A 16,798-nucleotide genomic window follows, 5' to 3' on the forward strand; every position below is an offset into this window, starting at 1 on the left:
ATCTGTTATTTGACTTTTAATCTGTTAATATGCACAATATTATACATTCTGTGCTGCATCCTTGTCACTTTTCGGAGATTTTCGCCGTTTTGATCGTGTTTTGATCATGTTACATTACTTTTATTCTGGCGGCAGCTGGCGCTGCAGTCAGAGCGCAGCCGCAGACGTCATCAGTGTCTGGGCGCGCTCACGAGTTGCTGGCTTGCTGCTGCATTTGGCAATCTGAGGAATTAAAACGTGTTAGAAACGCTCACAACATTTCCAAACCCCAGTACGGTAATGTGCAGTTAACCTTCTCTGTGTAGAAAATGTATGGTTTTAAATGTGACCGTCTCAACGTTATATTAGCAGAGATTCATCTTCTTGGCACAACGCCAAAGTTCGCCAAAGTTCACGCGGGCGCGAAATCTCACATGCTCACATGAGGTAAAATTTAATGCAAAAATCCGTTCCTCTAATAATTTTATCTAAACATATTTTTTTAAAATCATTATTGAACATTAAAATCAATCACGTGGCTATAGCTTATGTCATTTTCGTTGTTTATATACTTTATGGATTTAAAATTACATTAATTTTATATGATAATGTAGTTGTTGTGCAAAATGCATTAATTACACAATTAAACAACCCATTAAGACTTAAATAAAACATGCCGTTTCAGATGTGAATATGATGCAAATGTGTCATTATTCCGATTGAATAGTATTTGATATGAAAGTTAGTCATCACTTTTATTTTGGAGGTTTTTGCATGAAAGCAGGGGTTTTCAGATTGTTAGAAATGTAAGTGCCATGGAAAAGACTGAAAGCTCTATAATATTTCGTTTGATGTCTGTGTATGCACAAATTTCTGTGAGCTGTTGACACTGTGCCCCCTTAAAAAAAATTGGTGCATGACGCCCCTGGTTCGCTCCGCTAAATATTCCGCTCTACTGTTCAAGCGCTCCACTCAGTCGCTCACCGCCCAAGCAAGCGCTCCGTTAAGTTTCCGCTCACGCTCGCAAATAAACCAATTCCCGCTCAGATCCCGCTCCGACATAAATATTTTTTTAGTAAGCCTAATTGTTTTCTATACTGACGTTCTTGGATAATTGCATTTAATTAAAGTATTAGCTGATAAATCGCAGTTATGTACAGTTGTGTGTTGGCTATTAGACCTAGTTTAACTGATACGGAGCTCCGGATATAATTCAAATTAACAAATTGTTTCCACGACATCCACATGTTTTACTAATTCACAATTTTAAGTAATAATAAATGTAATAAGTAATTACGAAATATTATAATAATTCGTCCCCCTTATGAGAAAGATTAACAAACTATACTATTATATAAATATATTATTTGAAAAAACTAAAATAAATTGAAGAACAATTTCTTAACAAGAAGGTTTTTTAAGTGCAAATTTACAGTGCATCGGTAAATACAGAACACAGCTGTGTCTTAAAGAAATTAAAATTAGACCATATTTCTGAACCTGTAAATGTACAAAACGAATGCAATACAGAAGGCCATGAGTATTTATTTATGTCATTTTCAATAGTATATTAGTAGATAAATTAACATGTATCTATATAGTATGAAAACGAATAAATCATTATTTTGGCTAAATTCATCTGGATAGATCATTTTAGTCAGACTGATTTGTCATCATTTCAGAAGCTTAAATGCTAACTAAAACAACTTACATTTTATCCCGATTGTTACTTGGTCAAAAATATGTAGAAATATAGCCTACGTGAGAGCAAATTACAGAACAAAAATGTTTAGCTCACGCGGACCGAACGAAAAGCCGTTAATTAAGAGGACTCTCTGTAAAATAGAGGACGTGCTGAATCAGTCGAGTCGGCAGATTATCATCAATGTTTATAATGTTCCACGCATGCTGTTGATGAAAAAATTAATATCTAAATGTCCAAAGAAGAGTCAAGTGTTCAGTCAGTTAATACTAAAGGCGTTTTGGCTGAAGCTTCCTCATCCACGGAGCGGAGAACTTAGGTTTTTATTTTAAGTGGTTTTAATGCTGGTAAGCAATCAGTTAGCCTATATTATGGCGCTTTGTATTTGTGTTGATCAGTTAGATTAAAGTAATTTTAATCTTTAAAACTGCATCTAGATGCAGACGACACTACAGTTATTCTGTCATCTTAGTTTCATTTCTTCAGAGGTGTAAAAAGTACTCAAAAATGTTACTCAAGTGAAAGTACAAGTACTGAGTGTAAATTTTACTCAATTAAAAGTAAAAGTATCTGGCCAGAATTATACTTGAGTAAAAGTAAAAAGTACCACATTAAAATTTTACTTGAGTATTAAAAAAGTAAAAGTAACAGGAAAATTTTAAACTAGAGATTCTTGTTTAAGCTTTTAATCTCTAAAAACATGAAGTGAATGCACCACATACAGGGTTTTATCCTGCTTTACAACTGTTTGTATTTAATTGTATTTCAACTATAAAACAACCTAATTTCAGTATCCAACATGCTACTCAAAGTTTTGAAACCTCGAATTTAACTAAAGCAGAAGCTGATTTTCAAAATTGAGTATCAAGCATCTCACAGACAGCCAGTGCAGATAGAGTTCTATTAGTTCTTGTTCACACTGTCAGTCCAAATCTGATTTTGGTGCATATTCGATTGGGACCCAATCACATTTAGAACGTGTGAACGGCTAAAAACCACATGAAATCTGTTTTTTTCTTTTCTGTTTCAAGCTATATCCAGAGGTGGTTTGAAATACTTTTCAAATCACATTTCCAGAAATACATTTAAGTCTGACCACGCTGATCGTATTTTTGTAGCTTTTCGGTCATGCTGTTGCGTCACGTAAAATGTAAACACGATTGTTGTGCCAGTGTGACATCATTGCCATAGAAACAGTGCAGATAATCCAGAAAATTGCAAAACCCAACAGGACGCACAGATCGGATCTAAACAGTTGTGATACACAATGTGGACAGTGAGTCTGTCCAGTCAGACATGCAACAAAATCAGATTTGGACGGACAGCGTGAACAAGGTCTTAGTCTTGATAGAGAGGCTGCAAATAGCAGTGAACGTGAGCAGAGACTTCCTGGTGTCTGAAACTCAGGCCAGATATCCATCCAACTTTTTGCTGGCTTAATGTGTTGTCGGTTTCAAAGAAGCGAAAAAATCTTCATCCGACGAGCCCACTCGCAGGTCTCTAGCCCTTTCTCAGGCCAAGATATGGTCAACCCTTCCCAGATTTTTCCTTGGCCTTAGCTCAGGCACCTTAAGTCCAGGGCGTTCGCACTTCGGGTCCCTTATCCTACCCAAGAGGGCCTTTCCAACAAGCCACCCACGAGTCTCTAGCCCTTTCCCCGTCCAAGATACGGTGGTCCTTTCCCCGATTTTTTCCACGGCTGTAGCTCGGGCACCTTAAGTCCCCTCGGGTATAAGCGACCCAAAGGCATCCAAGCTACGGTCGTGGGAAAATCAGGGGAATGACCACTGTATCTCAGCCGGGGAAAGGGTTAGAGCGTCAGGGTTGGCTCGTTGGAAAGGCCCTCTCAGGATAAGGGACGCCAAGGGCGAATGCCTAGGACTTAAAGCGACCGAGCCACGAACGTTTGAAATTCAGGAGACCGTCGGCCACAGAAAGGGTTAGAGAGACGGGGGTTAGCTCGTTGAAAAGGCCCTCTCAGGTAGGATAAGGGACCCGAAGGGCGAACACCCCGGAATTAAGGTGCCTGAGCTATGACCGTATGAATTTCAGGGAGTGGCACGCTGTATAAATAACATTTAAATTAAACTGGCCGTCAGCACAATTCAATTGGTTTGGTAAGAGTAAGGGAAAATAGAATAAAGTGATCTCTAAAAAATATGTACTTTTTGACACTAAATAAAATTGTAAGGAGTAAAAAGTACTTTTTTTCTTAAAAAAATGTAATCAAGTAAAAGTAAAAGTACTGATTTTAAATTGTACTCAAGTAAAGTAAAAATCCCCAAAAATAATACTTAAGTACAGTAATCAAGTAAAATTACTCAAGTACTTTACACCTCTGCATTTCTTTCATTTCTATATAAGGCTGGCGACTTCATTAAAACAATATTGGAACTCCATAACTTATTGCTAGCCATTTTTACAGATTCTCGAACTAGCAAATTACCAAAGGGCATTCTGGGATGAGCGAGCGGTGCTGAGCGTATTGAGCGAGCGGAGCAAAAATTTCGGAAATGCGCTCTGATGGAAATATTACCCCACCGCTCAACGCTCCGCTCCCGCTCCGCACCGCTCACATGCTCTGGGCTGCACTAAGGTCTAGTAATATAAGAATTGAAACTTCACCACAATCTGATGTTAAACGGAGGTAATTTGTGACTCTAAGCAGTGCTGTCTCTGTGCTATAGTGGGGCCTGAATCCTGATTGTAACTTTTCATACGTACTATTATTCACTAAGAATACACATAGCTGCATTTTAGAAAGAAAAAGGAGGTTTGAGAATGGTCTAAAACTATTAAGATTGGTCGAGGTGTGTTTTTTTAATGAGCGGTCTAATAAATGCCAGTTTGAAAGCTGTTGCAACGTATCCTAGTTCTAACGATGAGTTAAAAATATTTAGTACTGGAAATACTTATTTTAGTAATTTTGTGGGAACAGGGTCCCCTGTCTAATATACACGATGATTAGGGGTGTAACGATACACCAGTTGCACGGTTCGGATCGGTTTACGGTTTTGGAGCCACGGTTCGGTCCGATTCGGTTCGGTTTGCTGTGGGTGTAGGGTTCCTGTCATTTTACCAGCAATGCTAAGGAACAATAGATTAACTTAACTTAATAACAACAACAAAAACAACTTGAAACGTTTCTTTATTAACTTTGGCAAACAAACTTAAAATCAGACTTTAACTTTAGTAATGCAGGACTCTAATTAGCTGTTTATCAGGTGATGAATATCATTCCTTAGCTAAAATGCTGAAAATGTAACTTGTGAAGTCAACTAATGCATGAAATAAATGTACTATGAATCTGTAAATCTGAGTATAATGTGGGTTTATTATCAGTAATGAACTAATCAAGGTAAAATCATTACACACACACCATAGGTCGCGTTTGACTTTCACTTATAAAAATTCTGCCATCACTTATTATTCGTCATTTCATGCTTTAATGATAATAATTGTTTTTGTTTACATGTTCATTTTTAATCATGGACTTACAAAACGAGCATTCAAGTTAAAATGTGTTTAATTATTTGTGAAGAAGAGAACAGATGAACAGAGACCATGCATTACTTTACATGTTTAACATCATGAAACAAATGAATTATAGATTTTTTTCTCACAGTGACAGCGGAGGCGATTAAACACGCGAACTTGTGCTGAACAGGCAAAAATAAACAAATCAAATCTCTGTTGCGATTAAAATAGCAACAAACGTGTAAACCCTCTGGTTTTACCTCAGACAGACGACGTCTTGTTACATTTGTACTTTTGTTCTGAAGAATGATCTCGCGCTCTTCTATTTCGCTTCGGTTAACCTGATCTGACACGCAAGCACACACACACGCGAACGCAAGCACACACACACGCGAACGCAAGCACACGCACAGTTACGACAGATTGTGTGTGATTTGTCTACGACACGAATTCCATTCCTGTACTCCACTGGAAACCACACAATGTTCCCACAAAAGAGACTTAAATGTGTCCGGGGGATCTGCAATCTCAGGCGGAGCAGCCATCCTGTGACCTGCGCTCACTCCCAAGTCACGTGACATGACATGACATGCACTTGGAAAACAGTAACTTTGGAATATACTATTTAGAACAGCATTTTAAAAGCTCTTATTAGTCGTTACTAATACAATTTAATCAAATATATGCAAATATATTTTTTTAATACATAGATTAGTTAGTCAGAGATAAGTGACCTTAACCTCAACAATGGGCAGCAGGAGGCGTGAGAGTACCGCGACACGACACGGGAGGTTCGCGATTCATATCGTGGGTGGTGTATCGCGATCGTTCGGTTCGGTTCGTAATATCGTTACACCCCTAACGATGATGATTTGGATGATTTTATTAACTTTGAGAGCTGACAATTGTATCAATCAAGATGTCCATGTGGTAATTTAGTCTTCCATGTACTATTGGGTCAAATAGTGGCTGCTTGCATAGCTATTATGTTTTCCCTAACAACAATAATTTGTTAGTGAAGAAGTTCATGAAGTCGTGAATATTATGTTGGAGTTTAATATCGGTTTCTGTTTGTTCTTTGTTTCTAGTCAATTTCGCAACTGTGCTAAAGAGGAAATGATATTATGATTTTCTTCAATAAGCTTGCTGAGATAGGCAGATCTGGTGTTTTTTATAGCCTGTCTGTAGTGTTGAACACTCTCTTTCCATGCTGCACACTGTACCCACCCAGCAAAATCTGGTTGAAAAGACGTCGAAACGACGACTTCTCCAGACGTCTTAATGACGTGAAATTCTGGTTGAAAAGTGAAAGGTGAAAAGACGTCTTTTCATGGTCGTTGAAAAGACGTCTATAAAGCGACGTCTAGAAAAAGGCTAAATTTGGTTGAAAAGTGAAAGGCTAAAAGACGTCTTTTCGTGGTCGTTGAAAAGACGTCTATAAATGGGCTAAATTTCTATATTATTTCCTATTATTTCCCATGTCTTTCCAAGGGTTTAACCTTGTTTCAAGAATGTATTATATAATATTAATTATACTATTATTATTATTAGGCTAATAATTATCTCAAAATAGGACAGCTAACAAAAAAGTAATACGACTTTATATGTCAAACACACATATGACATGAATATTTCATTAATTGGTTTATTGTTTTTTTCAGCCATTATATATCCCTCACCTGGCATGGTTAAGGTTCTTACCTTCATGATCAGTTATCCTTGTTGTCCCACTTTTTGACTGCATTTCTGACACAGAAAGCCTTTTGTGTTCTGCTATTTATACCAGAAACTGCCTTTCACATATGATCTGAGATAGCCATACATACATGGAATTGTTTTAAAATTCAAATTACTATCACAAATTCAGATATCACAAATACAAAATACTGTGTGGAAAAATTTATTTAAATACAAATACGTGGGAAAAATGTGGGCATACTGCGAGAAAATTGTGGGACCACTGGGCATTCTATGGGCAAACAGTGAGCACATATCTGTGTCTTAAAACCCATAAAAGCTGTTCATTTCTTAAACTACAAAATAAGCTTGGCTGAATAATTAGTCTTGTTGAAAGTAGCAGTAACAAAAAAAGACAAACTAAAAATGTTTAACATACATTTTTTTTACCCCTGGGTAGGGATGTGACCGAAGCCGAATACGTTATTCGGAAGGGCACGGATAATAGCTTCAAAACGAACAACGAATTCATCCGAATAACAGAGAAAATATTCGGCCAGCCATAATCACATGTTTACTGGAACAGCTCTAAATTATAAACCCCTTAAAGCACGAATAATATGTGTGTGAAGTGAATGAGTGCAATCTATAAAATGACATTTTCGGCGCAACCCTTATTTAGAAACGCGAGCTGTTTTGGAATTAGTTTAAAATCTTAAAAACGCTGCTAATATCAAACTTCTTTTAACCCAACTGTAAAGAAAAATTCCGTTTTATTTAATTAGACCAGAAAACCTTGATAAAATGCTGCACTCTGATAATAAAATATTCGTTAATAACTCTGTATCTTTGTGGCACCGGTAGATGATATTTTAATTACTTCTAGTCGAAGCAAGCTTTATTGTCAATCTAGGTGAATATAAAATAAATAAGTAAATAGATAAAAATATGAAAATGTAACATTTTAAAAGCAAAATTTTAACTGAAGAATACTATGACATGAATTGCAATTAACATAAAAATAAAGTAAGCAAATAACAACTGAAACATTTGAATTAAATATTTCTAATTACATTATTGTTTTAAATCATGTTGCTGGTTTTGAAATAAGTCAAAACTGATTTTTAATAGAGCATACTGTTATTTAAAAATTTAAACAAATATCTGATTATTTATTTAGATGAAGATTAATAAGAAAAACAATTTGTTATATTCGCGCAAACGCTATATGGACATAGATAAAAATGAGCTCAGCAAGTTTGTTCTAATGCTTATTATGCTTTCGTAAATTCTTATCAAAACAGATGTTTTTGAACTATTCTGTGCATATACTGCGCCACTTGCGTGTCCCTGCGTTGCATTTCGGATCTGTCAGTCAGCGCGAGTTTGTCGATCTTAATAACTTTTTAACATAAATCAGTTCCCGAACTTTTTAATAACTCTTTAAGCATCAAGCAAGTCCTGCATTTTATTTTCAAATTCCTGCATGTTTTTAAACTGAAACCAAGATGTCAGACATGGATATATGAGTAGTATTAGGCTATATTTTACTCTTTTAGAAAACTTACAAATAACGATCATTTTAGATGTTTAATTACTATATTTAAATCGCTAGACTAGGGATTAATGTAGGCTACTTATTTTTTTCTGAAAACATCGCACTCATTTAGAAAGAATGGGTCTCATGGAATTGTGCTGACAGGCACAATAAACATTTAAGGGTGATCTAGCCTACAGTTTTGTCAACGTGCTTTCAAGTTTGTTATTTTAATGCTACAATACAATAATGCATAGCACAAGCTGTATGAGGCTTTAAAAATGAGTTGTTTGCTTTCCATGAGTATTACTAGCGAGAATCAAGTTATTTGTCTTTTTGATTTAAATTTTGTATTATTTTTTAATAAATATTTACAGTTATTTAAGTTATAATTATAATAAAAAGCAAAAATGCATTTAAAATGCCATTTTAATGTAATATGACAAACTTTCGGTTTAAGACCCACCCACTTCCGGTTTCATCAGAATACAAAACAGATACAAATAATTTTGAGACTGTTAAAAAAAAAAAAAAAAAAAAAAAAAATTTTGAGACTGTTACAGATACAAATACAGACTCCGCTGCACACCCCTACCCCTGGGTATAAAAATGTTAAAGGGGTACTTCACCCAAAAATGAAAATTATGTCATCATTTACACACTCTCATGTTGTTACAAACCCACATAGATTTCTTTGTTCTGATAAACAGGAAGGCAGATATTGTGAGAAATGTTTGTAACCAAACTGTTTGTGTAAATGACAGAATTTTCCTTTTTGGGTCAACTACCCTTTTAAGAAAATGTAGGAAATTTAGCTTGTGGATTGAATATTAAATTACTTTTATGCAACCACATAAAACCACTTATTACTAAACAGAAAAAGCAGGTCCAAGAACAATATGTCTCATCATGGGCACCAGTTGATATTTTCTCGTCCGATTCTTTCTTCATCATGCTCTTGGTCACTCCAGGTGTGTTGTCCTGGTTGCTTTATGGTTACAGCATCTAATTGAGAACATAAAAAAAATTAAATGTTAACATTAAAAACAGGGGTTGTCTTAACAAAAAGTAAAGCATGATCAATCCAATTAGGTACACTAATATTAAAAGGAATTTATATTTTATTTTACCTTTGTTATTTAGTCCCAATTATGTATTGCTATACACCATTTAAATATTTAAAGCAATGCTTTAGACAGATTTTAAAATTACCCCATGATGTACTCACACTCAGTAACTCGACATACACATGTTTAGACGTACACATTTTGAGTTATTTTAGTAAATGTCCTTGCTTTTCCGAGCTTAATATGGGAAAAAACATGGATCAGGGTACATTTTCCCAAAGAAGTGCAGCCTTTAAAGAAGTAATCCACACCGCTCCAAGGGGTTAATAAAGTTCTTCTGTGGGTCATCGATGCTATATAGTAAGAAAAGATAATGTTTTAAACTTTATAAACTATAATAACTAGTTTGCGGTAAACATTTGAATATGGATTACCTCTGTGAAGGATGAATGCACTTTATTGAGGTTTAAAGTCAGAAGTTGTTCCCTAATTGATGTTTTCTACCATTATAAAGCTTGGAAGCGCAAGTAAAAAAGGGGCTATTTTCACTTGGTATTAAGATGTGCTGTTGTTGATCGGATCACAAGTGGACGATGCTAAAGACATGTGTAAATGATGTTCAAAACATCTTGAGGTTGTCCACTTTTGACCACATTCAGAGGTAGTTGAAAACACTTTTAATCGGATTGCTTATGTAGTGTAAGCGTGCATGTGGTAGAATGTGTTCCAACACCCACAAGAGAATATCAAAGAAATATCAAAGAAAGCTTTTACATATAAATGTTCAAAACACTGTGCCGCATGTTTACTTACAAGCAGCGGACTCTGGCATAATATTAGCTGCGTCCATTTAAATCCCGTCATTACTCCTGCTCATGTTTAAATGACAGCAGAAGGAATCGCCCACAGTCTCCACAAACCACCCCCTAAAAGTATTCAGAACAGAAGAGGTTGAAAGGGGACAAAACTGACGGATTTAAATACCAGGTGTAAACAGAATGTGTCCTTCTCATCCGCTTATGATCCGATCGACAAAAAAACACACACATCTTAAAGACACACTATGCAGTTATTTTACCTTAATGTAACAACTTCAAAGTTATTTCGGTGGTAAACAAAGTCATAGTAGGGCGAATCATCCTCCTGTTGAAGCTCGGGGAGGACGCCCCTACCAAAACCAGCAATGCAAGCTTGAGAGAATCGCCCCTGACAAATCTCGCGAGAATCACGACTTGCTTTACGGCAACGACGTCACACACGTTAGGCTTGTTCGACTTTGTGTGGCGCTGCAAGAACCGACCGCTGTATGATGTCAAAGTACCGCGAGAATGATCCGAGACGGCACTTTGACGTCATCCGGCTGTCAGTTCTTGCAGCGCCGCATAAAGTTGATCAAGCCTATGACAACAACTGCACGCGCGAATTTCAGACGTGAGGCTAAACAATTTAAAAGTTAAGAAAGCGCGTTCGGAAGAGAGTTGGAAAAGGAAAAGAGAATCTGACCGCGTTAGTAACCGGACAAGAGTCCCACTCGGTCAGGTTTTTACTCGTTGGCATGAGCTAAAAGACAGCACTGGATGGGATGCTGATTTGGCCATCTTGTTGATGGACTAGTAAGTAAATCTCTTATTTGTAAACTTGTTTGCGGTCTATGTTGTATGTTGTTGCGCTTGCTTGTAGTATGTCATGCGATTATCATGACAACAGTTGTCAATATCTCACATAATTATCAGGACATAAATAAGCCTAGAGGTTGTAAATTGTGTAAACATGCACAATTTGCAAACTATTATGATAGATAGCAATAATCATGTATAGTGACATTATAGCGAAACAATGTTATGAAATAATGCAACGTACACAATTAACTTTGTCATGGCATTTTGTAATGTTTACTTGTGATTTAGCTGCAACCATTAAAAAACGTTACAAGCTAGCAAACGCGGTACTTTATTATTATATGCACTCTACACTTGGAATAAACTTCTTATTATCCTATTACCATCATCTGTAGTTTAGTAGACTATGCAGTAGCCTAATATTTGTATGAAATTGTGAAACATTACCTGGTCATTACCTTTGGAGTACTAGAGTGGAAAATTACGACAGTTGCAAGTATTCTCCAGCGACTCTAGGGGTCGCTGTTTGACAAAAACGCCGAAATGCATAGAGCGGCTTTAATACCAGGTTTAAACAGCCCCAAAAACACAATCACTTCACCAAAGTGTGTCATTCTGCTTATAAAAGAAATGTGCATGCAGTGAGCAAAGACGTTTCTCATGATGATGACGACTCACCTTTATGGATTCAGTCTTGCATAAGCCATGTGACACGGAACAGGAATTTGCAGAAATACTGATAGGAAAGGAAAGAAACTGAAGTTAGTTTTAAGTTGGACTACTGTTCCCATATTTATCAAGCTTCTGAAAGTGCCATTTTTGTCTTAAGTACTAAGAATTCATGAAATATACTCCTACTTTCAATCTTAAGTATAAAAGCAAGTTGTCCAATTTCTTAAAGCTAAGAATCACTCTTAGGGGCCAATCACACCAAACGCATTTATGGCAGTTGCAGGCGCCTTTTTTAATTATATTCTATGGGCAGGGAGTATTTGCGCACACTTTTTATGCGCGCCGAACGCCTTGCGTTTTTTGTCACCAGCCGCAGCACACGCTTTTGAAGGAGCGCTGAGAGCGGAAAAGCAGCCGACAACATTCGCATCTTTCTATTGTCCAATCGAATGGGGGGAGAGGCGGGCCTTACGGTGTGGTGAGGGAAGTTTACAGTTGCTTTGAAGAACCGGACTCCACTCGCTCACTCTCCTATGTGTTTGTGCACCTCTCACCCTCAAACAAGGTCAGAGCAAGCGTCCTCTTTATAAAGTTTCTGCTAATATGACAGTTTATAGCTAAATAATATCACGCTTCAATATTTGATTGACAAGACAGCTGACTCGTTGTTTGCTAGCAATATGAAAAGTCGCGTCACACTGCTCTTTTTTTAAAAAGCGTTTGGTGTGATTATTTGAGAAAAATAAAACTGAATTCGGGACAAAAATTTAATGGATTTCATAGGGTCCTGCTAGATGCCGCTCCTCCACGGCTTTAAAGAATGATTCTACAGCCCTAGAAATATGACATCTAACACGAAAACAGGAAAGGAGATTCCTGTGGCAGACACCCTCTCCAGAAAGACCATAGCAACAAAACATGACAATCTCATCAAAGATATGGACATGTAGATTCACTTAATTATAAAAACTTACCAGTCAGTGACACAAAGCTCCAACAGATCCGTACCGAGGCAGTTTTCAGCAGCTCAGATAGATGATCTTGGATGGATGGCCTGCAAAGAGGAGACAATTTCCCACATACATTATTGACTTTTAAGACAAACTTTCATTGACCAGTGAAGATAAGAAAATAGTCATATCTGACCTGAGATATGCGCACACGCTGAGAAGTCTAAGCTAAGAGCACGAAATGTTATTCTGGCTAGAAATGTGTAAGCAGATAGAACACATGATCGAAAGATGGAGTACTTGCCTGGTTCAACATAATTCAAATACCAAGGAACCCATGATTCCTAATGAAATACCAATCAGACCGTGGCAGGTATTAGCTTCAGACCTCTTCACCTCGAACAATGAATAAATGGTTAATGTAGATTACTTTAACCATTTCTTCCAATTAGACAAACTCAACACTACTATGGCTGCCACTGTCATCAGCAAGCTTAGTCACTTTCGCGAGACATGGCATACCAGTGAAATTAAAAGGTCCACAATATCAACACAAAGAGTTTGAAGACTTTGCAAAAACATTAAGTTTCACACACATTGGCCCACATGACTGATCCCTATCTCATTTTGATAAAGTATAGGAACACACCTGTTGACAACCTCTTCATGTCTCCAGCCCAGCTCCTCATGAGTTGCAGACTGTGATCCATACTGCCAACCACAAACCAGCAGCTCCTACCTGAGATTGTCAGTTTCACAGAGACATGCTACAATGGAGTAAACAGCAGCATCAGAAAAAGTATTATTATCGTAGTTATACGCGCAAGTTTGGTGGTACAAAATAAAACGTAGCGCTTTTCTAAGCAGATTTAAAAGAGGAACTATATTTTATGGCGGAACAGCACTTTTGGGAGTACTTTGACTCGGCGCAGTAACACCCTCCCTCTCCCATTATGAGAGAGAGAAGGGGAGCAGATTTTTCAGGCGAGTCAAAGTACTCCCAAAAGTGCTATTCCGCCATAAAATATAGTTCCTCTTTTAAATACGCTTAGAAAATCGCTACGTTTTATTTTGTGCCACCAAACTGGCTCGTATAACTACTCGTCTTAAATAGGAAAACCGTTGATGTGTTTGGTTACTTCTAACTTTATCTCTGTTTGGTACCATTGAATGAATGAGGCTAAGCTAAATGCCATCGAAGTGTCGCAGCGCGCCCCAGCGATTACGTGCACGCACTAAGATGATACAGGGATGTATCAACTCTTCTTAGTTAAGATAATAACATAGTTTAATATGGAAAATGGATAGACTATTCCTTTAAGTATTCATACCACTTTCATTCAAAGTGTCTGTTATTTCTTTCAAACGAATGGCGATGTAATATTCCCGTCAGTACTAAAAGCTCAATTTGTACTTACTCTAAGTCTCCTTATTTGCACAACAAAAAATGAAGAACAAGACAGAAGCAATAATAAGAGAAGTGCTTAGGATACCATAGTTCATATCTACACTGTACTAGTTTTTCTTACCCCATAACAAGTATGTTTACTGCTGTAACTGTAGATGTTTTACTGGCTCCTAAAGGATTATCTTATAGTTGTCTTTGCTTTATATATCTCTATGCTTTTATTGCTATAAAAAAAGAAAGCAGACATATAGCCAGTGTCACTGTTTGATTTGTATGAATGAGCTGTGTTTTGACCTCGAGCAAACTGTACATAAAGTCAAAGTGAGATATGACTATTTAATTAGTTATAACTATTTTATTTATCATTGCATTGAAGAGACCAACATGCTATTTCACTTTTGAGCACTTGACTTGAGTCTAATTCTGGTGGCTGTGAAAATATGAACAAAGTAATACTTACTCTTTAGCCAATAGAAAACATCAAGACACACCAAGAAAAGGATCTGAAAGAAGTAACAATAAATATACAACAGTTATTTATTCAGAATGGCCTTTAACATTTTAAAGTAGAGTAGTTAATGTAATTTTGATAGGGAGCTGAACAAAGCACACATACATTGCAATACATGGAGTAAACTTGCGATATAATTTGTTTAATACACTTAAGAAAAAACGTTTCACAACACGTTATAAAACAAATATCCACTAACGTTAACTGTTAGCTCACAGCTGTGCCACGGGCTCAATCAGGTTAGCCGTAAACTGAAAAAAGCCCACACTACAATACTGGGAGTAAACTTGCATTATAATTAACTAAACAATTTAAAATACATTTAAAAACAAGCATAACACGATTATATAGAAGATATAAAGACAAATAAAAGATTTCCATTAGCTCACAAGAGTCACACCTGCGCGACGAGCTCAGTCAAGCTGACAGCGCTCGAGCTAACATTACTAACAAACGATAAACATTCAAATTGATCAATTATTAGTCGTATCGACATATACTGACAACTGAATTAACATCCCTGTGAGCTAATTTCAATAAAGTAACAACGAATTTAAGGAAACTTACCCCAGAATCAACCACAAAACAGAAAGACTTGTCTGAGGAGAAAATCTGTAAATACCCAACGCGCGTCTCCGGTTGAATAATCACGTGATCACAAAGCATGCGGAGAGAGACGGACGCGCGCCTCTGCCAATAATATCATATTAAAAGAAAATAAAGATATTTGTTTAAAGATGAAAATGAAGTGCTTCTATCAGTGCTGTACAGGACCAAAATGACCTGTTTAGAGCACATTTAACATATTTATTTAATTAAAATAAACAGAAATATTAATAGACTTTAAACAAAGCATGTTTCATTATCGTTCAATGTGCTCAGTATTTATCGTTTCTACGTATACATTCATGCATATTTTGTCAGGATTATTATTGAATGGAGACACGTTGAAAAGTGGTCCGAAAAAGACGTCTAATTTTAGGCTAAATTTGGACTGAATAAGACGGACCAAACAAAGACCAGTTTTCAACGTCTTTTTTTGGACTAAATGAAGGTCATGACGGGCCGACGTGATTTAGCCCAAAAAACAACGTCTAAATGACGTCTTGTGCTGGGTGGGTAGGTGCGTTCCATTCGACAGGGTCCCTGCGGAGTGTTCACTGCTCCCTACTCCCTGAGCACGGTATATCAGTTGAAGTGGACTTCACGGACAATAACCGCTCATTTGGAACGGCCTGCAAACGTCATCAAAGAAAGTCAACGATGGGGTCGCGCAGATTGATATAACATAAATATATATAGGACTACATTCATATTTTAATGTTTATTTACTATCACATTTCAAATATGTACACTATACAATAAAAAAAACATTGAGTACTACGTAATGAAAAACGTATGTTTATTATACACTTTAATTGACTATTGCTGCTATTACTTGACTATTAACAGAATTGAAGCCCTGCTGTAACTGTCATGCAAATATGAAAGTAAACTTTAAACTTTGGTTAACTATGTGTATATATGTGTTTTTAAACGCTTGTCATATAATTGCATAGCGGTCTGACCGTTCCGACGGGTGATCACGTGATGCGCGCAATGACAGTTGGGTGATTATCGCTCTCCACTTCCTGTGAAGTGATGTATTGATGTTCCCTGATTCCCTATGCCGTGCGCAGTGCCCTTCGAACTGAACATGTTCGCTCCCTTCGGATTGGAATCTCACTTAAGATGGCGGAATACCCTGTGAAGTCCACTTCGCAGTCCACTTACGGTCGAATGGAACGCACCTTATAACTCTAACTTTGTGCTTCTCCAATTTCACTCAATTTTTCTAGCTACCTTTTAACTCTTTCCTTGCCATTGACGACTTATCTTGTCAAACCACAATACCGCTACTTATAAAACCTGGAAGTATTGCCCTAGGGCAAACAGCTGTATGTCTGTCTAAGTTTCGAGGATCGCCCTGCATCTGATCTCTATTAAAAGAGTCCTTTAATAAATTGAATTATGTCAGCTTTTGCTCACAATTTGGTGTTTTTGAAGAAACCTACCCATATTTGAGAGGTGATAAAAAGAAGGTAGGATTAAACTTTTTTTTTTAATGCAGAGTGTCTGTTCTTTCATTTAATATATTGTATGTTTATATATTTAAAGAAAAGCATTTGCTGGGAGGCATTAAACTTTTGTGAAAATGAT

The 16,798-nt window shown here is 36.8% G+C and overlaps 1 protein-coding gene and 1 long non-coding RNA gene across 6 annotated transcripts in view; both read right to left on the reverse strand.

The window, feature by feature from the left end:
* LOC135741239 (solute carrier family 2, facilitated glucose transporter member 5-like) overlaps nucleotides 1-16,798 on the reverse strand; it is a 179,142-nt gene that overhangs the window by 46,198 nt on the left and 116,146 nt on the right. The gene's annotated exons all lie outside the window — the stretch shown is intronic.
* LOC135745266 (uncharacterized) lies at nucleotides 6,826-15,501 on the reverse strand. 5 transcript variants are annotated; one of them, XR_012335985.1, is made up of 6 exons: nucleotides 15,167-15,501; nucleotides 14,549-14,591; nucleotides 13,330-13,447; nucleotides 12,705-13,070; nucleotides 11,737-11,794; nucleotides 6,826-9,377 (listed from the first exon to the last, which is right to left on the reverse strand). It is a non-coding gene; the product is annotated as an uncharacterized lncRNA (long non-coding RNA). The 5 variants fall into 5 exon arrangements; XR_012335988.1 differs by having other exon boundaries at nucleotides 13,330-13,419; nucleotides 15,167-15,199; XR_012335986.1 differs by lacking the exon at nucleotides 15,167-15,501 and adding an exon at nucleotides 14,799-14,964.

This window comes from Paramisgurnus dabryanus, chromosome 24, assembly GCF_030506205.2.
Source record: "Paramisgurnus dabryanus chromosome 24, PD_genome_1.1, whole genome shotgun sequence".
NCBI lineage: Eukaryota > Metazoa > Chordata > Actinopteri > Cypriniformes > Cobitidae > Paramisgurnus > Paramisgurnus dabryanus.